Genomic DNA, 26,642 nt, shown 5'->3' with positions numbered 1-26,642 from the left:
AACATTTTGTCATTACCATTGATAAACTATTTTGTCCAGACACTAGTTGTTTAGTCACTGACAAGCTTGACTTGCTCCTTCCTTCAATCACATCCATGTATTAAGCACCAACACTTCAAACCACTTCAGCTGAAATACAAACAATAAAGAAAAAAGCATTAAGGGTATGAACAAGATTGGTAGAATTTATCCCTTTTCCCACCTTTTTTTCACACTGCTCCCTTCTCCCTAGACCTGAAAAAACAACCAGAGGACCAGGAGGGAAGCAGCAGAGTTCTGCTGAGCTTTTGGAGAAGCCAGTGAAGAAAGGAGGGGGAGGAGGAAGGGCTCAAACTCCTCAGTACTTTTAACTCATTAAAGCATGCTGAATTTTCTTGCAAGCCCACACAGAACCAGCTGTAGCGACATCCTACCACTAATACTCCTCTAGATATTAGTACATAGGCCTATCTTGCATAATAATTTAAAATTCAAGAAGATAATTCCAACCTATATGTCATGCACTTCTATTTCTGAAATGTTACCCACCTGAACCAGCTTTGACCCAGGGTTGAAGGGCAAAATATTGCTTTAAATCATTATATTACTTCCACCATCTGATGAATTTTCCATTCTCCAGAGCTATTGGCTGTGATGACTGGCAGCTTACAAGGGTATCTATGAATAGCAACGCTGTTGGCTGTACAATCTCATTTGATATCCTTCCACATAAAAAAATGAAATAAATGCCAAAGTCTCCTCACATTAGAAAACATAATAAGCAGAATACATTTTTATTACTCACTCTCTGTCTAGCTGTTAACCTTTATATTGGAGACAGTTTTATTCACTTTAGTGCCTTTTTTTTTCTCTTGAAACTTCTTTTACTGACCTAACTGCTTCAGGACAACTTTACTAAGACTAACAGCAGTCTACTCCCAACAATGAAAAACTGATCATAAAAAAGTGATAACCCTCAGATTAAAGAAGCAGCAGGAGAACAAATGTGATGAGTTCATTTAAGATACTAACAGTGATATTATTGGTCTGACAAGAACTTATTTCTTTTAACCCATTTTATTTCAAGAACAATTAATATGGTAATCAGATCTGGTGCAATTTTTTCTCATTATAAGGGCATAATAATTACATATATAAAAATATTTTGTTAATAAATTGGACAGTTAACACTTGAATCAGAAGAGACTCTGGAATGCAAGTAAGTTTAATTTCCTATAGACCCTCATTGGCATTATAAAGTTACAAATACAGAAATAAATATTTACAAGTTAAAAAGCTGGAGAAGTTTAAACTGGAAAGAGAAATTTTTCTCCCTTCTTTTAATAAACATAAGAATTTCATTCCTTATATTAAAGATTGTTTTCCTTCTAAAAGTTATGAGTAGGTTTTATCACAGCCAAAGACAGTGATGTTTCTAATCATGTCTTCTGTACATATCTCAGCTGCAGAGGCCATTGTAAATGCATTTTTTGATGCACATTTTAACAGCGGTGACAGTTCTTTATTTTCTCTGTGTGACCTTACTGCCCATGCATTCTTTGTTGGTTATAGAAGTGCATGTGCAGCTGTTTGAGGTTTTGCTGCTGTTTCTCACCAAAGCATTGGTGTGATCCATTGGGTGATGAACTGTTACCAACCTCAGATATTTATTTCAAAAAAAAAGCTTCAGGTAGCCTTTTTGCTCTTCTCATGTTTTACTGCTTCTTCACAACCCTTGCCAGAGCTTTCTAGGGCTTTTATTATTTTCTTTATCACATTTCTCTCTTCCAAGGGTTTAGTCATTTTTGCTCTTCTTTTCTGCTCATCATGGTTTCCTTTCTCCTGAGGGTACAGGTTAGGGATGAGTTGCCAGATGGCCATTCTTACACTTGAGCATATATTAATTAGCCCTAAACTCTTTCTATTTCCCTTCTGATTCCTTTTGCTCTGCTGTCTTTTGTAATCAGATTTTATGCAACACTTCCTGCACGCTTCCCAAACACATTTGGTTGCAGACCCCATGGCCATTTTCCCCCGTGATACTTTAATTTTCTGAATCTCACTCTAATTGCATTTAGATTCCAGAGCATACGTATTTCTCTCATGGTGCTGTCCATCCACTCTCAACATTTCAACTCATGTGGTCTGAATTGCTTATATTTCAATTAAATATTACTCCCTCCAGAAGTATCATAGAACAGAACAGATCAGAAAGATTCAGTCAAGTGAAGTTTTTCTGGAAGAAGGAAGATGTAGAAACTGAGGAGCAATACGATATCTCCCACCAATATTTAGAAAAAAATAAATTATTCTGCGTACAGGTAGAGCTTATAATGTGTTTCATTAATTTTTTTCTCTCTCAGACTTTCTCAGGATTTTTTATAATGTTCAGGTCATTTTATTTTTTGTTCCTCTCTTCACAATATTGTAAATTGGCAGAATTTCAAGGAAAAAGATTTTCATTCTAATTGCATAGTACAGAACATTTACATCTGTTAATGCCAAATCTTACTCTATGCTGAAATGAAATAACTACTTAAGGGAAAAGAAACCCACAAGGTACAAAATTGCATACAATTTTGTGATTACTAAAGAGAATTCACAGAATTGTGATTGTTCAATATTTTCATTTCTTTAGAAGTATTCTTAAGGGCAAAATTATTGATAAAACTCTTCACTAAAACATGGTACATACAGGAAAAACAACATAAAGCTTATTGCTAATTCATGTTCATGGGAATCAATACACATGAAGACCTGAAACAAAAGCCGCAAAAAAGATGAATGCGTTTTTTGTTGTTTGGAAAAAAAAAAATCTCTATGTAATAAATACTTACAGAATGTAGGAAAGGCAGAAAATAAACCAAAATATTCCATTTAAGGATCAGAACACAATGGGAAATTCTCTTTTCAGATTTTTTTGGAGGGGGGAACAAACCTGGAAAAGTACAAAATCACAAATTATTTTTACATGATATTAATTATAACTCAAAGAGACATTTTTGCTTTCTCAATGTAAGATATTTTATACCTATTTTCACTGTCTGATGCTAGAATATAATCTGTAAATATGGCATCATTTTAAGTCAAAAAATGCAAAATATTGATGTTTTAGTATGTTTTTAAAGCAAGTGTTTAACCACATATTAGAGAAATAGCCACTTAATGGAAAATATTATATTACAAGTTCTCAGTTCTAGTAAAAATTTTAAGCACAAAAACCTTTTCCACTTTTCACTCCCCAGAAATATGCACTGTTCCTGGCCCTTTCACAGCTGTATCTTGGATACCTCTTAGGGAATGAGTACAGACTCCACCAATGACAGTCCAAACCCTCATGCTTATGCTGTGGGTTTCCAAAACAATCAGAGTAATAATATTATCAGACTTAATATCAAAGAGGGTTTTCTGTCACCCTCTTTTCACCAGGGATAATTTGAGCAGTTTAGTGCTGTGGGATACTCAAGAACAGCTCTGAACATCCTTCACCAAGGCCTTCTGGCCAGTGTGGTCCTGATGAGCCTCTTGTGCATCAACAGTGTCCCAAGAGCCCAGCTACACTTCCCAATTCCTCTCCTTCACAGCAGAAAATTCCTCACTTTCACAGCAGAAACTAGATAAGACTTTTCAATTTCTTTGAGCATTTGCAGAAGCCAAGAAGCAGAACCCGAATTAACTGTGCGTGTCTGAAAGAAGGTTTTCCACCTAAATGTTTGTGCACTGGAATCCACATAACACAGGACAGATGACGATCTGCTTCATTCAATTTCACACTAGTTGAAGTACAAGCTACAAAATGAAAAGCTTAGCCTTTGAAATCAGGGTTTCCATTAAATTTGCACTTGAGTCCTTGCAAGCATGCAGAGCTCAGACTGCGCTGGTGGCAGTGACATTGGTACGGCACCAATGCTGTGAACTTTTGTAGCTAGCAGCCTGTATGTCCTAAAGCATCCTGCTATGTGTCCTGGGCCTGAAAGTCAGCTTCTCAAAACATTGTTCTGGATCTGCCTTGGCCTTCCTTCCTCTCTGAAGTGTAAACAGTGTTATCACCAGACCAAGCTTGTCCAAAGCCCATCGCTTACGGATGCTGGTGTGATGCCGGTGCTCTTGGAGTTATCAGCTAAAGTAAACGGGCTGAAGATGAACTTTCCAGCAGTATTTAAGAAACTTTAAACCTCAAAAAACCCACAAAATTTTAGAACTAGCCATTTAAGATATTTCAAAACCAAGAAAGTTGTTTGAAACCATTCACAACCAGCTGCTCTTGGAAATAGCACAGTGTGATCAGCAGTACTTGAGAGCAAGGCCACACAATGGTCTTTTTTTTGGTCTTGAGACAGTGACAGAGATGAAGGATTGGCACCAGCACAGATCAATGTCTCTATCAGAAGGAAAAACATCTTGAAATAACTTAAAATTTCATACAGGAAAATAAAGTCCCTCTCAGCAGCATCTAGAGTCAACAGGAGGAGGTAAAACAATCCAGATTAACCACTGAAAGCTGCTGAGTGAAAGGTTTATTAACTGCATCAAATTTAGCCTGGAGGAATCTCATGCATTTGTTTGACATAATATGTCTACACATTGCTTGAGCAAAAGAGAAAATTAGCAGAGATGACAGCTTAGTTCACAAAACCACCAGTAAATTCCTTGTCCACAGGATATTGAATGAAATCAACAGACTCCAGACACTGTATTTATTTAATTTGTATCTTCTTTGATCTTCCATCCTGAATACTTTAATCCCTAACAGTTTTTCTTTCCTTAAATAAAATCCACAAGAAAAAGGCTGTTCTGTGCAACATTGGACTGTGTTCATCATGAAGCTTAGATTTATGGGTGCCTCATATTCTTCCGTGAATTTTCAGAACAGAAGAAAGATGAAGAAAAAATATCTGAAACAACCAAATATCTTTGTGTGTGTGTGACTTATTGTCTTTTAACAAAATCTCTGTTAATGTCATCTTTGTTGTGCTATGAAATGTGATTGGCACAGTGGAATTAAAAAAAACAAACCAAAAAGCAAACAAACTCAAGAAACTAAAATCAGATCTCAACAGTATTTCAAGAAGTTTCATACTTGTTTAAAATGAACATAATAGTAGAAAACAGATGCCAAACACAGGAACCTGCTTGTGGATGAATCCCAGTAAAGTCTTCTGAGTGTCTTCCAAGTAAGCAGTGGTCAGAAATAGTTTGCAGAACATGGACAATTGCTAAGCCTTCAGAAATACTGTGATAAAGAATATCCATGTCACACCAGCCAGACTGGGAGCTTCAGATGTGCCTAACAAAGTCCTTACTTTCAGTGATAAAAAAATCAGCCTAAGCAATATGTTACACAGATAGGCATCTTTCTGGGAATATTCTCTAATTCAGTAAAGTCAGGTTTTCTTCCAAGGACAAGTTAATTTGTGCAGTAAGATTACCTCATATCTGTTAAAAAAATACCCACAGAATGAAGATATTACAAAAACGTTCATCTGGAGACTGCTTGAAGTAGTCATCAGTATCAGATACGTGATACCTGGCTTCCAACATTAAATTCTATTGTATGCTCTAAGTAGAATATGACAGATGATAAACCCACATCATAATCTTTTTGAAGGCTAGCAGTCAATTACTTGCCTTAAATGCCCATTACCAGTTTGGCCACTGCCTTTGTTTCCTCTTGGACAAGAAAAACTGAAGAAAAAAATAGAGCTTTTATTCCTTTACCTCATCTTTTGTAATGTACACCAATACTTCAATTATATGAGATTTCTCTTATCACTCTCAGTGCAGTCCCTGACATATGAAGTGAGCTCAGTGATAGGAGTTTTAAGCTGACTGTGAGTTTTGATATTTGGATTAAGAAGTTGCAGTCTTAATCAGAGCATCTTTTCTCCAGCCTTTACAAACCAGGCCTGCACCCAGCAATGCAAAGCCCTGCAGTACTGATATTCCCATCTCCATTTCTCCTGGCTGGTGGATTCAGCACAGGCAAGGTGCAGGATGAGCTTGGAGCACAAACCCCAGTATGGCACAGGAGATGGGAAGTGTCTGCATGGGGAGTTATTTGACTCAGCCACAACTTAACTCTTCAGAAATGATGTCAAACTTCCCTAGTCAGGAATATTAGGAGGAGCATTTTACAGTTCTAAAGAGTCAGAATCAGCCGCACACTGATGTTTCACTGGGATTATTGCTTGGTACCCAAGCAAAAAGACATTACAGCCTCTCAGCATCTACTTAGCACCTTTGTGACTGAGGGGTTCAACACCACAGATTCCTTCAACATCAGTTCAAACGGGGGCAGACGTAACCCAGGTACTATTGCAATAATTCAGTGTGTGCCAATTGTCTTCAAACACATTTCTATTCCATTGCATTAAACTACCCTGATCTACTTTGTTTTCTTCATGTGCCTAGAGCACATATTTCTTGCTCTTTACTATACTGGAAAATGAGTTTTTTGAATTACTCCCTCAGTGCATTTGATATGCACTTCATTTTAAAGGCAGCAGCATTTGAGCATTCTTGAAACCACATACTTGTTTCATGATGAAAACAAAATGTCAATGGTGTCATCTTTGAAAGGAAGGGAAATAGGTCTTTCATTTCACCTTGTTGAGTACCTCTGTAAGTCATTTAAAGTAACACTTGACATGCTCCTGTTTTGCAAGGAAGGTTGCAAGATAACAGGATTTATGAACAATAGATACATGATACATTATCACAAGAAAGCAGTAAAAATTTAACATACCTTTCAAACAATGTTGAAAGGCTTGGAAGTCTCTCCTGTCTTTTAAATTCTGAATTTCACAGCAAATCTTAGTGAATCTAACTGGTATGATAAATACCTCATGTTTATATTCTGATTTTAATCCATGTAATAATCAACAGTGACATTTAAGAATTTTGCATGAGGTGACTGAGTTTTGAGCAATTTGGTCTCCGTTGTGGATAGATAAAAAAAATATACAAATATTTGAGAAAAGAGGATCAACTATGACACAATTTTTTCAAACATCAATACTAAAGCATATTGCTTTCTGCACATAAGGCAATATAAAATGGTATGCACTGAACCTGCAGAGGCAGTTTCTTTCTGGAACACATCTGTGGTTATTTAATATAAATATAACCTTCCACATAACCTTCCCTGCCATTAAGAAACAGGTGGTACTGGCTAAAGGACATTGGTAGAAAAACATTCTCTTCTTTTTTTGATTAGAAATTTACTTAGGAGGAAAAAATGTGATCATTGAAATCGTGCTGGAAAGTAGGTTCACTCTTTTCTCCTTTCTCATCCTGTTCAGCTTGGACTCAGGGATCAGATAACTATTTATTCTTCAAACAGTGCCACAACTACCCAAGTAGGTTAGAGGATGGATCCATATGTGGTAAGAGCAGGAAAAAATGAAAGAAGATACTTTTTACTCAAACACAGGTTGGGAGGATGATAATCTGACACAGTATGCACCAGTTTTTCAGTAAAAACTTTTGAAATTATGTTTTTTTAAAAAAATGCCAGTCATTGTTTCAGCCAGTTTGGCTTATATTCCTCTAACCTACTTTGTTTTGATTATATATGAGCCTTCTCATTTGACCTCAGGATTTAATTTCTCCCCATATTAAAGCAAAGCTCAAAGAGTGGAATAAATAGTGTCACACACACTTCATATGCACAGTGCTCTTCCCAAGCCTCAATACACCAGCCTGGCAGCATTCTTATGCTGTGTATTATTTTCAAAACCCTTCAGATCACATTTTAGGCATCATTTTTGTCTTCACTTTGTGCTTAAAAACAAAAAGCTTTCCTCAAAAGGCCTTTCCTAATCGTTGAGGAGAACAGTTGTGGTAAGGCTCCCTGTTCCTCCCCAGCCTGATGCCACTGCTGGCTGCAGTTGCTGCACAATTCATGCTCATTAATGTGAACAGCCCACTTACCTGTCAGAGTTTGTACTATTTGCCTCCCTCCTCTATTTACTGTTCAAAGAAGCAGTCAAGGGACGCTATGAATGATGAGGTTTAATTATGCTGCAACTCCATTAACTGAGATCCCCCAGAAATTACCCAGCAATTATTCACCTGCAGCAGGTCATCCTTCCTTCTGTCATTTCCCCCCAATGAATCAATCCAATGAAGCTTCCATTGATCCCTCACAACTCAGCCTGAGCTTTGCCTTCCCACAGGTTTCCTTTCCTTTTTCATTACAGAAAAAAATTGCTGTAGCAAATCTCTGCCTCCTTTCTGTACCTCCTGGGGGTGGGATTCATCTTGCCTGACATTAGGGGTTTACAGAGAGAGGATGTAATGGCAGTCTGAACTGGACATACAGTCTCTCTTTCTGTCAAAGGAAAGAATTAAGCACTCCCAGGGTGAGATGTGCTTTGTTTAGATGCCTTAAATCTATTCCCAGCATACCTCTTCTCCTCCTGACAAGACCCTAATGTAGGCAATGATTTAAGGTATACTTACAGACAAAAAAAGTCATAAAGACTTTTAAAGAATAAAGTTACTATTTACAAAATACCTGATCTGTAGTAGGGGAGGCTCAGATTGAACACTTGCCACAAGGTGATTGTCCTGTGTGCATCCATCCAGCAAGATAATCCTGAATTTGGAGAGTTCACAACTGACTAACTTTAGAATTAAATTTATTCATCAGATGAGGATGTCTTTCATCTTCCTTAACCTCAGAACACAATATTTAGGGCTTTTGCTTAATTTCTAAATTTCTATCAATAAAAGGGCTAGATAATTTACAGTCTACCTAGCCTGTTGTCCTCTTATCCCAAATCAAGCCTGACAGCTCCTCTTTGCCTTGGCTTTTGTTCCAAAACCTTAGATTTGTTTAGAAGCCTTTCCCTGAAATATTATCACCCTAAATCTTTCTCTGTCCTAATACTGCACTTTAAACCTCAAACCGATTTCAGTCCTTCTTGTTGGAGCCAGCAGTCAATGACCCATCACTTTTAAATTCTTCTTTCAAGCTCAGCCAGAAAAAGCAGTCTCAGCTGTAGAAAAGTGAGACCAGACTGCATGAGCATGAATCCTGATTGTTCTAACTCTCTTTTTATGCCAACCAGCAACAAGTCAGTATTTTGCAAATAAATTGTCTGGGAAGATGTCTGCTGTGCAAAAATATTTCCTGAAAAAATTACCCAAATGCAATTACTGTGGATTTTGCACTTGCAGTTGAGCTTGCAGAGCTTAATGAATAACACATGGTGGCTGATGCTTTATCTATTATCATGATTTCACAGTGGTGATTGGAATAAAGATTATTAAATGAAAATCCTTTTTATAATGATCATTTAAACAAATAGGCAGGTCAGATCTTCTTGATCTTTACAAAGCTTGTTTGTCCTTTTTCTGGAATCAGCAGGAGTTTTGTTACAAAATCCATGAGATTCAGTAAAGTTTCAAATTAAGCCAGATTAGGTTTTTTATCTTCTGATAATCACACACCAACTGAGCATTATTGGAGTGGCACCCATAACCTGATGGTATAAGACAGCCTTCAGCCTGGCACGGTACAGACAGCAGCCAACACCTGGAGGAAACAAAAGGAGTCTGTGTTGCCCTTGGAGTCATTTTCATGGACCTGGACTGAACCATCACTGGAAAACAGTGCCAACCATATCAGCAACAATGCTACAAAATGCTGATTTCATCAGTGGTGTAATTTTCAACTCATCTCAATCTTTAGGAGGTGCTTCATTGTACTAAGACAAGGCTTGTGGCCAAGACTCATAAAATGTATTATTAAGTAAGTCATCTTTCTATGAACAGTTTTATTTGTTAGCATCTGTGCATCTTAAAGCAGTGGAAAAAGAACATTTTGTGAACTCTAGCCATATGCATTCTGTCCACAACCAACTTTGATAGTCAGATAAAAAGCCCTTATCTCCCTGAAACACAGGTAGACAGTCTTGTCAATAAGAGATGATTCATGAAAGCCATTTGCCTTATGCTTTTCTTCAGAGAAACTTGGAAAGGTGAGAAGGTGCATCTTACAGAGATTTATCAGGGTGATAATGGGAGAAGAGAGAAATTTTTCTTTTTCAAAGTTCTGATGGAAACCAGCACCATTTTCTCCGCCAGTTCAGAACTTTAAGAGAATACTCAATGGATGACCGGTGGGTTTGTCCATCTGTGCAGTGCACACAGTAAAAATAGGAACCCAGGGGACTTTTCAGCAGTCTGTGGCTCAGTGACACCAGTAAATGACCAAAGGCTGTCAAACCCAGTAAGCAGAAAGGGCACTGAGTTTACAGGGCTTCCCTTGAGGCTGGTTACCCAGAGCAATCCAGATATTGTGAATGATGCTCCTCCTGAAGCTCTCCTGCCCCTCTTTTTCTCATAAATAAAGATGCTGAGTTGATAACTAGAGACAGGTTTATGTATTTTGGTTCACATTTACAACAAGCACAGAATTTTTTAGATGTTTTTTCATTATTATTTTGAAAAAGGCTAACCATGGTCAGAGCCTAATGCTTCCTTTGCTGAGAGAGTTCCATGGGAAGATCCAGAAGGTAGCACTGGAGGTCCTGCTCAGGCTCAGATCAAGGAAATGCCTTTTCAAAATCCTTTTCTGAAGGGTTTTCTTTCAGGAATCGAGAGTGGTTTTAGCTAAACCAGCCTGAGTAATTTGTACAGACAGAGGTCACTGTGGCCACTTTATGCTTTCAGATTTATTTCAGTTTTGAGAAACTGTGCACACCACCTGCTTCTCCAGTCTGCTGCTTTAACTATGAGAAGGGTGAGAATCTTTTGTCTCTACTCACTTTGAATACTGAATTAAATAAGGAAAATCTCCCTGCTTTGTTCACAATAAGTCTTTCAAATATTACTGTTTGAACTGCAGGAATAAAGAGCAGAAGAATAATCATTCCTTATAAAAATGCAGGGACCATAAGATTGTTTTACTCTGTCAAAACCTAAAATAAAAAAGTTTCAAAGAGAAATGTTTTTGCAGCATGGGAAAAAATCCTTGTTACACCAAATCTGAGTCTGTTAATTTTAAGGTGGCTGCCAAGCCAGTTCCTGTCTTTAAGCAGAAATCCTGAGCAAACATCCCGAGCAGCTTGTGTGTGTGCCTCACCTTGTTACACAGAACAGAGAGCCCAACACATCACTACAGCAGCTTCACTGTTCCTGGGGCCAGGATCAGAGCACTGCAGTGCTCACCCTCTCTTCCACTACGGCAAGTGATGCCTTGGGGTGGCTACCTAGAACAGAGGCTAGGCAGGGTTAAGAGAATAAAGTGGATATTTAATAAAGGCTTTCAATAGGTGCACCTTGGGCAGTCAAAAGCCTCCCAGAGGCTGCACTCAGGATGGACAATGGTCAATGGTTTTTCAGATAGATAAAAGTTTGGTCTATTTGCATGACAGGGGTTAATCCTCCAATTACAGCTTCAGGTAATGAACTCATATACCCCCAGTTTACTTCCTCCCAGTTCACTTTTGTTTATACTTTCTGGGGCCTTAGGCAATAGAGGGTCCTTGAATTTTGGGCCTAGAGGGATTGTTTTGTCTGACCAAAATGTGAAGACAGTTAACTAACACTTTATATGGAGTTTAGATTTTTGCACTAATGCAGTACAGGATTTAAAAAATATTAAAGCTTAAATCTTAAGGCATCACAAGAAAAACAGAGTGTTTGCCACAAGACTGGAGCCAGCCCTGTGTAGGTACATAAACATCAGAATGCAGTTTCCAGATATGGCAACTTGGTGATGTTTTGCTCTGAACTAATTTTCTTAAATGACCAGAAAGCAAATCCAACATGAGTTTTTTTTTTTTTTGGGGGGGGGGGGAGATTGAAGGGAAGGATACAACTGCAGCCCCTTGTAAGCCTAATGGGAAAACAAGTTCCATATGAAATGAGGAGTAGATAACTATGTGTTGCCTAAGAAAAGGAAAACTTTCCTCCTAGAGCTTATGTTTTTTGAACTACTACTAGTGGATTTCTATTGAGGCAAAATGATGGGAACAGGGGAAACTGAGCAGGAGAAGCTACACAGGGGTTTGTATCAACAGCAGGAAAATACGCCAAATTAATTTAATATAATCACAAAATGTTTTGGGTTAGAAGGGACCTTACAGATCACCTAGTTCTAACCCCCCTGCTATGGGCAGGAAATATGGCTTTTTTTCATGTTAAAATAGCTATTTTGGAGATGGTGAAGTAGTTATTTAATGAAAGGGAAAGCAATATTAAATTCCTATTAAAGAGGGATTTAGAATAATACAGGAGAGTTGATGTATTTCTTAAGGGGAAAAACTTAAGTGCTTTCAGAGAAAAAAGTTTCCTGATCATGTTTCAGTAGATAAATACATGGATCACAGAAAGCCATTGTTTCTGTAAACCAACAGCAATAGACACAGAGAGATGAGGCAAAACTGCAGGGGGCTTCTTAATGGTGCTTGAAGGTAAGGAAAAAAAAAAGCAATAGCAAAACAAAAAGAAAAAATCCCTTTGAAAACACACAGAGATTGGAAAGAATATGGAAATCAGATTCCTCTTAAATGGTGATTACAGGTGATTTCTAGGACATGCTCCCCCACAGTCTGCTCTGGAGGAGGTCACAAGTGCACGAGTCAGGCAGAATCATGCTGAGGACAAAACCAATCTGGCTTCAGGTTTGAAAACCCCAAAGTAGCTTAGGGCAGAAAACTCACAGAAAGTGTTCAGCACCAGCCTGGATGGAAAGTAAAGGAATTTCTTGGCTGAACAAATAATGAGGCAAGACACAAACCCAAGAGAGTCTGGTCACAACAGTTATGCAGTTAATGAAGAAATTTTAACAAGGACTGCTGTGCTCATTTTAAGCCACACATTTTGAATTCACAGAATAAAAGGCTGCTTGGGGTTAGAAGGGACATCTGGAGCTCAAATGGTCCAAGACTCTACTCAAACAGGGCCACCCAGGGCCAGCTGTGCCCAGGACTGTGTCCAGGCAGCTTTCCAGTATCTCTAAGGGTGCAGAGCTCCTGGCTTCTCTGCAGCCTGTGCCAGTGCTCAGTCACCTTCACAGCAAAAATTCATTTCCTTGTGCATTACCAGCCCTTGTAGATGGTTTGGCACTGGACATGTCTTTAATTCCAGTGGTGTGAAATATTACTTTCAATCAACTCACCATTCATTTTCCTTCCAGAACTGAGTTTTCATACCTGTAAATCTCAACAGCAAGTCCTACACACAGCTGTAAAATTGGGTAGTGGGTAGGACCTACTGATTTTAATTCTCTTTTAACATCTTTTAACCCTTTGCTGAACTGCTTCATTTAAACTGGTGCCACAGTCACTTAATTTGCCTCTCCAGCATTACCAGTTGGTGGGACTTTGTTTTGGTTGCATGCTTTGGCTTTTTTTTTTTTTGTTTTTTTAGGAGTTATTGTTTGGAGGTTTATTGTAACTTAATTGTTCTCTTTTAAATGGTGGAAGAAAACATCCACATCACAGTGATGCAGCACAAATGCCGGGCACTGGCCTTGAGGGTATCCTGGCTGTGCCCCAGCAGGCAGGATGTTGGCAGCAGCTGTGTCACAAGGGGCTGCTGACAGAGGTAGGCCAGGACAGATAGAAGGGGGCTGGTAACGCTGCTAATGGCACAAAATCAGCTCTCTGCTCCAGAAAAATGAGCTTTCTCACAGGACAGATGAATGCAGCACGCTGGGAAGTTGCGTGTGAGGACGTGTGCTTTTACAGATAAGGAGCAGACTCATGGCAGGCAGCTGACCTACATTTACAGCTGAAGAGGTAGAGCTGACCCACAGGGAGTTGCATCTAACCTACCAACACAGAGGGAGTGCTACTCAAATGGACTGTGCCTTTTAAAGTGCCAAACAAAGCTGGAGCAGCTACATGGGGACAGGCTTTGTTCCTGCTGCCATACATAAAAAGCAAAAGAGATCAATACTTAATTAGCAAGGATTATCTGTAATTGACAATACCCTTTATGTAAGATGAAATTTGCACAGTTTCCAGTGCAATACGCACTCCTTAGTGACTAGCAAAGTTTTTTCCTTTCCCAGTCTCATTTAAGCGATACCAACCCCACTTCTGTCCTGGTTCCCAGCAAATGGATCAGCTGCTCCAAGGTAAAAATTCTGTTCAAAACCAAAAAAGCTCTGCTCTATTCACAATTTCAAGGCAAGATTGTTTTCATAAACACTAGGCTTGTCTGTTTAGAGGTTTGATATGTTATTGACAGCCATAAAAGTCAGGTTATGCAGATGGAAGAGATGCTGCCTTTTTTAGGTACAATTAGCATTTCATTTCCTACCAAACAATTTCCCCATCATGTTGAGCACCACCAGAGCAATGGGAGTATTCAAAAGAATGCTTCATTGCAGATTTTTGCTACTAAAAACCCCCAACCAAAACCAGAAAACTCTAAGCAATTTCTGAACTAAGGAGTATTTTGTGGTCTTTTTTGTTGTTGTTATTGTGGTTTTCTTGTGTGCAGTAATTAATTCAGTAATTACTGAATTAATAACAGGTAGCACATCCAAAGGTTTGAACTCTCTATATTTTCTAGTGTTATTTAATTTCTCTCTTGAACTTAAAAAGTTACCTCACTAAAACTCTTCCTGCAGAAGGAAAGTTTGTATTGAGTAACATAATAAAAAGAAGACCATTAATCTCCTTGGCTTTTTCCAAACCACTAGGGATGATTTCCTATTCCCCCAACTCCTTGCTGCATGCATACAGCAGCCCAGTTGAGCTTCTGAGGAGCCAGAAAGGGGAGATGAACCTCCTTCTAGAACTGTGCCTTACTGGGATTTGGGTGGGCTGCTGAGGAGAGGGCTGAGGGTCAGCAGCTCATCAGGTCACAAATCCAACCCCAACAGTCTGAATCTCTCACATCTCTAGAGGGTTATTGTACACAACTCTTAGCCACATCTTGCTTTGAGAAAACTTCCAAGGGAATTCCTGTCAAAACTGATGCATCTCTGTAAAAAGTTTGGGATTTTATAAGAGGTTTTCTCCCAGCTGATCCCTCTGTGAGCTGAGGTCCTGCAGGCTCTGGCTGATAACAGACAGAAGGTGACACCTTCCTGTCACAAGGCTACGTCATCATTACGGTGCTTTTCTGGTTACTGGGGGCTCTCTGAGGATGTGAAAGGACAAACAGCCTGATTCTGCTGAATCCTAGCCCAAAATTAATGATCCATACTTTAGCATGGTAAAGGAGACCAACACCTGGCATTGTAATTTTCAAAGCTTCTCCCCAGCAGGATTTAACTAGAGTTTGCCACTGACGTCAGCTACTGCTTTAATAGACCTGGTGTGTCATTTATGCTGCTTTTGCCTCCCACACAATTTCTGCAAATCATGAGCAATGTTCATTTTGCCATTCAGTGACAGCAGAATGCCCCAACCACACTGTCTGCCGTGTGTCAGTCTAGTCCCGGTGGTAAATAGACCCAGAAAAGCAGGCTGCAGGTTTTGAGTCTCTAATGGTGACATTTGGTGCTTGTCAGAGGTGTGTTACCCTGCAGTGGAACTACAGGATCCTCACGCTGTCATAATAGCTGAAATAGGTTACACTGAAAAACCCAGTGGTGCTTCCTGTGCTAAAACAAAAGCTTCTAAAAAGCCATCGTGTAACTGTCTTTTGCAGAGGGAATACAGAATAAAAAGAACAAATATCTATGACCTCTAAGAGTAATATTTCTGCTTTTAAAATTAATTTACCACTTTGCAATTTTGGTTTTCTGGTCATACTTTGATTAGAATAGAGGTAAGTGGCAGCTGTCCCCTGGCAAACAGAAAGGTTCACACCTGATGTCTACAATGGGCAATTCTAATACCCTGTGCATATTGAATGAGAATCTGCAAGAAATGAGCTATAATTACTGTCCTGTAGTAGAAAGTGGCTTTAGAAGGTCCACAGAGTGACCAGTTACTTTCTAATTTAGTAATATTGCTAATTTTATCACATTGTGTGATGCTTAGGGTGGTCCTGTGCAGGCTCCTGTCCAGGAGCTGGGTTTCAGTGATCCTTGAAGATCCCTTCCAGCTCAGGATATTCTGTCATTCTGTGTTTGTGTGTAACTACTGGAAAGAAGCTTTAGAGAGACGAGTTAATAACACTTGAAGAACAAGAGTTCATAATGTATTAAGTTGAAAAATGAGCTGTGAAAGGTTCCAACAGCAGGGGTTTGATTTCCATGGTAATTGGAAGTACACAATAGAATTGTACTTTAAGAAATTATCTACAAGATTGTGGTTTCTGTGTTAGCTACATCCCTGAGACTCATGCAGCCATCCTTAAGCAAAAGAACAAAAAACCCCAGAGGATTTTCAGGCTTGTCACCTTGAGATAAATACCAAAATTCAAGTAATTTCAAAGGGAGCTTGAAAAATGCAGCAATCAAATGAGAAGTATTGGGCAACCATTCATATTTATTGAAAGCATGAAAAATATTTATTTTCTGTATAATCAAATCCACACATAAGCAGCTGTTTCTACTATTGTATTCCAATAAAAGTAAATTAAATGATGTCTGAATTGATGGCTTTTCCTTGTGAAAAAGATAAACAGCCACAAATAAGTCTATGGAAAGGAATCAAACTATGGGTTCAATTCATATTGTTTAAAGAGAGCAGGAAAATCAAGCAGCCATGTAAGGACAGACTATGACGGTAACTTTCCTTCATTCCTTTTGCACTAAAAACTCTTTAATTATCTTCTTTAGGGTGTTTTTTTTCTGAGTCTTAAAAGATTAGGAGTGATAATGTAAGCCAGTGAGAGCCAAAGAAAAGAGAAAAAAAAATCTCTTGTGAAGGGGAAGTTTTAGACATGAACAAATCTCCATTAGCTCCACGTATGAAAGCATTTTTAATCTGGGTTGTTTCTTTGTGCTGCGCTGCCCAATGAGTCATGGATAGATGGAGGAGTTTGCAGTGCAGCAGACATGAAAACTGTTCCTTACGAGCCAATATGGGAAATTGCATACAGAAACACTTTAAATAAAGACAGACACACAAAAGAGTGGCAAGAAGCTGCTCCTGCAATCTCACTTCAGCATCCCCAGGCTCAGACACCCCTGCAGCACCTCAGTGATGCACTGACACAGCCAGCACAGGAACAGCCTTTGGGGCTCTGCTCCCAGTCACTGAATCCTGAGAGAAGGCTTTGTTTTCCTTTTATAAAAGTTTCTACCTTCATTACTATTCAGCCTGTACATGAAAGGAGAGAGTGGCATCCCTCAAATATCCCTGGCCTTGAACAGAATATGGCTTTATCTTCTGTCATTTACTAAACTTGTTGCTTGACTTTTCAACCAAATGTTCTCAGACTAGAAGTTAAGCATTCCTGCATTTTTATTTTTCAAAGAGAAAAAGGCTTAAAAGTCTTAACATGTGTGACCCAGTCAGATAATTCATTGGCTCCATAAGAAAAGATGAAATTCAAGCTCTAATCAAGTCAGAAACAGACCTCTCTTGACTCAATAAAGTCAGGCTTTACTTTGGACTCCAGCTGGATGGACAAGGTCCATCACTGCATGAGAGTTGAAGGAGCAGGTGGCAGCAATGATTTGGGACTTGGGACTCCAGACAACAGTAATGCAAAAGATTCTGATCCAAGTGTCTGTCCTTGATATTTGGCTCACTAGAATGTCCTGCAAAGGGCACAGAAGGAGCAGTTTACTGGAAGAGCCAAGGTGGGATCAAAACCCTGGGAGAGGGATGAAAGACGAGAGCTGCTGCTGGCTGCCTCACTGTCACTTCCCCAGCAGGAAGACAGAAGTCAAGACCACTTAGACAAATATTTTGAGATGTTGGAATAAGTTGATTATTGCTCTTATTTTCAGAAGGACTTGGCCCCTGTGCAAAATAAGTTGACTTAATGTAAGCACGAGGCTTTGTCATATTTCTGGTCTCCTGCTTAGTTTGGGAATCAGAGGCAGAAAAGGCACAGGGGATCTCTGTTTCCTCAAGGTGTCTCAAATGACCTCAGAGATCTGCTACAAGGACACTTACTTATATTTTGATGAGATTAGGCCTGCATGATTACCCTTTTAAGGCAAACTTTATAATTTACAAGTACATCAGCATTTGTTTACCCTGACTGTGACCTCTAATACAGAAGAAATTCTGACAATTCTGTTCTAGTTGTCAGACAGCAGCAACAGCAAGAGCTGAAACTGAAATTAGGAGCCAAACAAAACCCAGTGTTTTTATGCAATGCCAAAATGTGTCTTCTTAAATTTTTGATTCTTTCCATTGCCATGTGGGAAGCTAAAGCTGAATAAAATAAAATGATCCAACCTGCAGTAAATTACTTGCAAATGAGAGATCCAAAGTATTTTTCTCCCCAAAAAAAAGGTAATAAATGGAACAGCTGCACTAAGCAATAAAGCAAAAAATATTTCTAATTTATGGAATGTTAAAAAAGCTATATTCATTCAGTTACTCTGGAAATGGACTCTAGTAATAAATATGCTTTAAACATAGCCAGGAAGGAAATAGAAACTGACTTAAAATAGAAAACCTCACTATATAAACATTGCTGAATGACGGTGTCTAGATCCAAAACAAAAAGTTCCAGTCCCTGTGAGAGAAATGTAAGAGTGACTCATCCAAACCACTGATGTAAGAACAGCTCTATACCACACATGGGAGAACACCACAGCATTGAGCAGTCCCCACCTATAATGCATTGCTGAATGTTTAAGATGTTCTTTCTTTAATACTTTTATTAGTACAAAATGTTACTTGAAGTATTTTTTATATTTGACTAACAAGACAAAGAGAGACTCCCCAAGTCACAACCTAACTGTGGCAGAGATAGAAATAAAAGTTACACTTTAAACATAATCCCCACATTTGCAGAGTTTTCCGTAGCTGACTGAGCTGTTCTTTCTCAAGGACACCAAAGCTTTCAGCTCCTGAACAATTTGAAGTGCATGGCTTGAGTACCCAGCAAGAGCTGCTTCACTATAGAGATCTGTCCTTGTAGACCTCTTAATATAAACACAAAATCTCTTCTTAAGCTGGAGACAAAGAGTTCATTCTATGAAAAATTAAACTAGAGTGAATAAATTACTATTCATTTCTCATCCCTTCTCTAACACCAGGAGATCCCTGCTGCAAAGCCTGGTGATGGCGTTTTGGGACAGGGACACACACACATTGTTTTGCACTGAAAGAGAAAACTCACTGGGATGGCTTGTAGGCAGTAGCCTTAAAAATCCCAGAGAGCTGGAATAGTTTTGGAAATTATTCTGTGTAGGTAAATGTAGGGAGAGAAAGGACCATGGAATTAAAGAAGAGAGAGCAGTGGAACAGCAGAATGAAAGGACAAGAAAGTAGAAGTTATCCACAGGTCTGCCATTTATATATACAAACAAAATTTAGTTTTTAATAATAACAGAAATTTAAAATAAGTTTTAGGTACTTAAAACAGTGACACAAATGTATTTTCCTGTTTCTCAAGCAAGGCAGCATGTTTTACATTTGAAACAGAAAGAAAGAAAGTTGATCCAGTTCCCAAAAATGAGAAAATTTAGCTATTTAACTAATTGCTATTTCTCTAAAGCATCGTAGTGATCTTTATGGAATCTTCCTTTAATAGCTTTTATCAACTGTTTCAAGGCCAGTATAGCTAAACCCAGGAATTTCCATAATCGTCCCAAATCTTCTATTATCTTACTGTAGACAGCAGTCATCCAGTCCTACTTCCTAGGCAACACCTTCATTTCCCCTTTTAGGTCACAGAGATTTTTATGTACCTTATATCCAAAACTGAAAGTTTTCCAGAAAATAGAGCTTTTCCTAGATTTCCCAAGGCAAAATGTTCTTCAAGTTTTCATCTCTTTACCATGTTTTTTTTCTTTTTTTCACTCTGAATTTTACTGCAAGATCATTTTCCTTGCCCGGCCTGTTGGTGTGACATCTCTATTTCTACATGTTTTACTGCCTTCCTCACTACAATTTCTGCTGGCATAAACAGAGTGTTCAGCCTTGCCTGGTCCCTCTGGGCCAGCTCATCCCCCCAGCACAGAGCACTTGGCACAGCTCTGAACCATCCACAAGCCCTCCCTCCATCTGCATGTCAGATTTCGAAAGACACATCACCATCTTGCTTACCATCCTTCTTCCTTACTGAGCTTCCCAAAACTTTGCTAGATCACCTCATTGTTTATTCTCAACCCCCCCATTTTTACCACTCATGGAGATTCAAGATTTTTTGCTCTTGATAGGAGTCTGCCTTCGGGCATGTGAAGATCAGCCCCTGTCATACTGACAAATATCTTCCTATTACCTTGTTTACTCTCATCTATCTGTCAGCATCCATCATATCCAGCACTCATATTCTTGGAATATTATATTTTTCAGCAGGTATTGTCTTTTTCTGTTCAAGAGACCAGTGCTGCCGTGAATTTTGGGTGTTCTTCCCCTTCCCCAAAGAACTGCGTGAGTTCACAGTAGTTCACATAAGTTGAATTTAATTTCTCTCATTAGGAAAGGGACCAAGGAGCAGTAATGTAGGATTTTCTCAACTTCAGGACTACAGAAACAGGGAAAAGAAAAATGCAAGAGAAATTGCAAAACCTTTTATGTTAAATATTGATTTATTTTATCATCTGAAAGCAAAATGCATTTGTTTAGCTTGAAAAAGGAAAAGATGGCCAGGCTGGACATGGCTTGGAGCAACCTGGTCTAGACAAAGATGTCCCTGCCCATGGCAGGGGGGTAGAACTGGATGAACTTTCAGTCTGTTCCAACCTGTCCTGGTTTAGGGCAAATTTTGGGAGGAAGCCTCCAAATGGGAGCTTCCCTCTAGAAAGCAAATTCAAGGGGCCCCTCCCACAACTGGTCCCAAAAGAATTCTTTGGAGAAAAGTGGAAAAAACTGTTCATTTAACAAGCAAAGTATTCACAAGCATAAGAAAATGAATAATATTAAGCAATGAAACCTCTTGCAGTTCTGAAGAGATGTCAAACCCAGAAAAGTCCTTTTCATGGGGTATAGCTCGGCCTGCTCAGTCTCTTATCAGAGCCTCCTGCTCTGGAAAGTGCCGAGGCCCAGGCCCCGGTGGGCCACAGGGGTGAGCTCCTGGGGTCTGTCTGGGGTTTCAGTCCAGAGCAGGTTTGAACAGATCCAAAGAAAAAGAAAAACCAGTCTGGGGGACTTCTGTGCCTCAGCTCACTTAAATCTGACTGCAAGCACAGGAGAGCGGTGTCCCGCTGTCTGTCCGTGCTGCGGACAGCACAGGCCGGAGCAGCCTGCGGGGCTGTGAGCGCCGCTCCTGAGCACAAACTGCGGCTTCTTCTGTCCCCCCTTCACTCTAGAACCAGTCTGAAAGGTGCAGAACTGATATGTCACACAAACAGAACACACAGCTGGGGATACAAGCACCATAAAGTCACCCCAGGACACAACGCAAACCATTGTGTGATTCTGTGGACGGTGGAGGAACTCGGTTTGGTTTAGAGCTGAGGTACAAAGGTCGCTCCTGTTCCAGCAAGACTCGCGTGGGCCCAGTGCCACTCACAGCAGGGAAATGCAGACCTGCAAAGCTGAACCTTCATGTGCACATTTCCCCCTGATCCTTTACCTATAGAGTGCAATTAACATTTCAAGCTAGACAGAGCATTATCATTTTGATAAGAGGGCTAGATGAAAGAGATAAAATATGCATTTTAATTCTGGGTTTTGTTCAAGTTATGTTTTTATTCGTGACTTGTGTTTTTTAATTACTCTGCATTACTATCTCAAGAAAATGTCATGCATCAATCCCTAGAGTCTTCCAGCCAGAAATCTGAGGGTGTATCTCTTAAGGCAAAGAACTGAAATTCACATTTGCTGTACTATGCTCTGTTCAAGATTCACGCTGAGGAAAAACAGTCAAACAAGGACCCTGATTGTAAAGGGGCAGATAAATATGCATACCCAAAAGAACAGAAATAATGATACAAAGCTGAGCTTCCTTCAACAGCAATTTCCTAGGAGACATTTCCTAAAGCATCCTAGGATTTTCCATGTCTGTAAACTCATAGGAGGTCACCATCAGGTACAGGCTGCAGAAGTACACCTGTACGTTGTAGCCCTAAGCAGTACAAAACCACAATGAGATGCCAGTTCTTTCCAAATGCAATCCCTCTACACAGCCAGCTGAGAGAGTGACTCTCGCTTCATGGAATTGAGAGGGCTCTTTGTGCTCTTCATGAAGGTCCAGCAGAGAAATGCACAGTCAGTACTAAATTACTGAAACAGACTGGTGAAAATACAACTTCTTCAGTAGATGAGGACTAAGCACAACTGCATAATCATCCAGGAGACCTCTAACACCTATATTTAATCTTTTTAATTTAAACATAAAGCTAGAAATCTATATTTTTAGATCCAATGTGAGCCCTTAGTATTTACAGTCAAAACTACACACAAAATACTAACCATGGAAATCACTTTAATTTTCCAACTAGTTATTATTTCTATACTTCACTATGGTATGTTTTAAGTGAATATGAATTTTTCTTCTCCTCCCCAGATCTAGATAGCAGATATGAATTCCCTCACAAAGCTCCAAGGACATGCTTCAATTCATAAGAAAAGAAGTAATAATACAAGTTATAGAACCATTAGTGAGAGAAAAGGAATGTTGTAATTATTTATACTATATTATATAATATATTATTCACAATATAGATATTCTTCAGACACTGGAGTACTCTCAACTTCTCTACAAAGAGAGCTACTTTTTATACTTTGCTTTTGAGAGAATATTCACTTGATTGCATAAATGTAATGTTCAGGTTTTGCAAATACTTGCTTGGATTTTGAAGCGATGGAAAGCAGAAAAAGGCAGGCCCTCCAGGGAAAAAGCATGGCTTGAGGCCAGATTTTTTAAAAATATATCATCAAAAAGATTGTGGTAACAAAATATGTAGGGAAAGAGTCCCATGACTAGCAGCAAATGCTGCCCACAAATACTGAGTTTCTCAAAACTTACCTGGAATTTTAAGAGACCTGTTTATGAGTTTGGTAAAACACTCCTCAAGCATCTTGCTAGCAGATAGTTTCACTGATTATTGAAGATTTTCTTTGTACTTACCAGTTGAATCTCTTGATAACATGATGCTCAATTGCTCCTACCAGTGATCTTCTGTCTCCCACTTCTACATCAGGCCTCCCACACAGACATTCCCAAAACAAGCTAGTAAGTGCAACAAAGATCACATTATGTCCTCATACTTGTGTATTAGTTTGATTGCACACAGCAGAATGCTTAGCACCAGAGCTTAGGAATCTTATAATCACCACAGGCATTCTCTCCAGTGCAGATGGAGTTTCTCAGAGAAAAGCACTGTTTTTCCTGCAAGGGCTCTCTCCCACCACTTTGCCTGCACTCTCTGGAGAAGGCACATCCACTGCAGCAGGGCTGCCCTGACAGCTCCTGCCACGTGAGTCAACGTTTAGGAAGGAACCAGTTCATATTCAAACACCTTCTACAGATTGCATCTGAAATATACCATCCAGACCAAACAACTGGATTGTTCATTAAAATCATCTGATTGCAAGCACTTATCTTTGTGTTCCCAACAAAAGAGAGAAAAAGAAAGAAGAGCTGCTTTTTTCAGCCCTTTGTACCATCATCTCTTTCTATTAGAGTCTGTGTATTGCACAGATTTTTACCATGATTGGTTTCTTTGACATGCATTTCTATTGCTTTTCATTTGAAAGGAGAAGGTGACTAAAAATTAAATGAATTGTTCATAAACAGTCACCCCTGTTTTGAGGAAAGGTTATAATTTCTTTGGATTCTTCGATGCTGTGTTAACGATACCTTTTCTTCCATAGGCTTTGTGCATAAAAGGCAAGCTCTTGGAGAAAAAATTGGAAAATAAACCTTCTCCAGTCCACCCTCCCATGATGGTAATTTAAGAGATAACTGTTTTCAAGATAAAGCTGATTTCTGATAACAAAAGATCCACTGTTTAAAATTGGAGTCTGAAACTCTTAGCAGATGATTGACAAGAAAAATGGACAAGAAGGATTGGTCATATTGGCTGATGGGGGCTTACAACAATGAAAAATAAAGTAGCAATCATAAATCAAAATTACTCCATTAAACTCTTTCTGGGTTAGAACTGTGTTTTCTTTGTTCGTATTTTGTTTTAACTATTGGTACAGCAGGAATGTAGGTCATCTTGTATTCTAGATTGCATCCTAAAAACAAAAACAAAACCAGCCAGCTCCTTGCTTCACCCTTCCTCTGTCTGTTTGTAGTGCAGACATTCTGAATTGTGGTATATGAGATATGTGGGTGGTAGATTTTCCCTCTCTTATCTATTATTTCCCTCTCTTTCATCCATTACTGCTAATAGAATCTAGTTGTTCTTAAAAGAAAATAAGTTAAAGGAATGTAAATAGACAACAAAAAGAAAGATATGCTTGGGATTGGCATTTATTATTTCTTGAATGTTGCCTTATTCAGGAATATATTTATAATAATTTGTAGGTAAAAGTTCAAGAACAATGTTTTAGATTCCTATTATTTTTTGCTAAGGGTTGCTTTCATACTCAAAAAATTACAGAGCAAAATAACTAACAACTCAAAGGTGTCAGCACCTACAATCTCGTGACAGATGTAGAAAAATGATGCATGATTAAGTTCCTTGCCTTGAGAAAAAGGACATATGCTAGTTGCTTTTTTAATTATTCCATGACATTGTTCACCAACTATAAGTATATTGATCAGAGAAGAGGCAATAAATGTCACCCAAAGTCCCCCATTAATTATCATTGTTCTTTCTCTACTCAATTATTCCTATCCTCAAAACATTTATATTCTGCATGCATACCCTACCAGAGTATGGTGGGTGGAAGAGTACTGAGTAAAATAGAATAGATGAAAAATAGATGAAAAAATAAAGCAAGGAATTCAGATATGGCCAGGAGGTGTTAATACCTACACCCTGGACAAGAGGCTCTGGAAAAGTCTCTTCAAGAAGCATTTGGGTGCAGTGCAACAGCAGCATACCCAGAATTACACAGCAGATAATGGGCCTGCAGTCTGTTGCCTGAGGAGCTGACTGACCCTTGCACTGACTCCATTCAAGTTATGTTTGCTTTTTTACTAATAAATGAATGCTTGGATGGATTCATCACAGATTTCAAAAGGCTTGCCAAGGAATATCTTCATTTTAGGAGGTAAAATAGCCTCTTTATAGCTCTATATATGATTAATCCCTAGCAAATTTCCCTCAGAAATACTTTTGGGGGGAAATCAACAAGGACTGAAGAATTATGTGGTGCTCAATCACTGTCTCATCAGCCCATAACTAGCTATATAATTAGCTCTCAGTTCTGAGACCTCCAACTTGCACAAGCACAGTTTAGTGGTGATCAGTGTGTAGGATGTGTTTAGACTCTTAAGGACTCTGCAGAGTAAAGTCTTTCCTTTGGCAGGACCTTCCAGAGTGTTCCAATGACAGCAGGAGAGCAATGAGCTACAGCCAGCACCAGGTCCAGCTCCTGGAGCATATTTTTCTTTTTATCAACACCCTCTTCCCCTGGAGATGTGGAAAGCTGGATGCTGCTCCACATGTACTTCTGAGACTCAGGGACATCTGGAGATCACATCTGTTGCAGAAGACAAGAACAGCTGTGTGTCTGCAGCACACTGGAGCAAGGAGACCCCAGAGGTCTCAAATAAGTGTTGAAAAACAGACCAGAAAGTCCAGTTCTCAGGGGTTGCATATGCCAGGGTCACAGGGGACAGGAGCAGCAGATGTTTCTCATGCCCCTTTGGGACCTCCCTGTCCTTCTTTCTCTCCTTTCTTCCAAAATACTGGCACTGCTGGAGTGACAGGAATATAACAGGAACATACAGCTGCATGTTGTCCTGTAGTTTGTGGTTTGGACAATCAACATGCACTGACTTTTTCCTCCAAACTCAGTTGGTCACATCGTTCTGATCATCCTTTCCTCCAGTTATGTTCTGCCAAGAGTGCAGGAACAGTCAGGTTTTTCTGGAAGGTGCTGGTCATTCCTGAGCCACTTCTTCCAGTACTTCCAGTACCTGACCTGATCTGTGACCCAGACACTACACACATGCTCCTGTATGATTATTGATGAATTCTAGATAGGTCTGAAAAGCTATAGCTTAAATGTGAACCTGAAATCTAATTCTGAGAGCTGCTTGCAGAAATAATCAACAAACACAACTTTTTTCCTTAGCAGAAAAAAACAAATAACCATTCCATTTCACCCAGTTTTAACCAGGAGTTAAAGCTGCAACTGTTTGAAAATTATATTTTCATCTTTCTCAGTTCTTTAATATTAAAATGAAAAGGGTGGATGACTGTGGGAGCAGAAAACATGACCTACAGCAGATCTGAGGTAATTGAAATCATCTAGCCCTGAATATAAGAGACTTGAAGGAAAACAATAATAGCTCCAAGATAAAGAAAGCAAATTATACTCCATGACATACTCCACAGACATAATATATGTGTTGTTTTGACAAACATTTTTTTCTGTATGATTACAGCGACTTTTATCAAAATAAGAAAACCTCCATTTGGGAGGCAAGAGGGGAGGAAATTGATTAACTGTATCTCTTTTAATCCCAAATATCTGGATTTAAGAACCTGAAGCTGCATGTAGCTCAATGGTGACACATTTGTTTGGAAATTATTTCATAATGGC

General features: G+C 39.1%; 1 protein-coding gene across 1 annotated transcript in view; it reads right to left on the bottom strand.

Annotated features, from left to right (window-relative positions):
- TRPC7 (transient receptor potential cation channel subfamily C member 7) overlaps positions 1–21,005 on the bottom strand; it is a 95,971-nt gene extending 74,966 nt beyond the window's left edge. Inside the window, exons 1-3 of the mRNA XM_086852167.1 lie at positions 20,905–21,005; positions 2,817–2,917; positions 17–129 (exon numbers count right to left, since the gene is read on the bottom strand). The gene's annotated coding sequence lies outside the window, so the exon portion shown is untranslated. The remainder of the gene's footprint in view (positions 1–16; positions 130–2,816; positions 2,918–20,904) is intronic.
- Between the last annotated feature and the right edge of the window lie 5,637 nt (positions 21,006–26,642).

The sequence above is a fragment of the Cyanistes caeruleus genome, chromosome 15 (genome assembly GCF_971803275.1).
Source record: "Cyanistes caeruleus chromosome 15, bCyaCae1.hap1.1, whole genome shotgun sequence".
NCBI classification, from domain to species: Eukaryota; Metazoa; Chordata; class Aves; order Passeriformes; family Paridae; genus Cyanistes; species Cyanistes caeruleus.
Note: the sequence above shows the minus strand (reverse complement) of the source record. Positions and strands in the feature narration are given on the sequence as shown.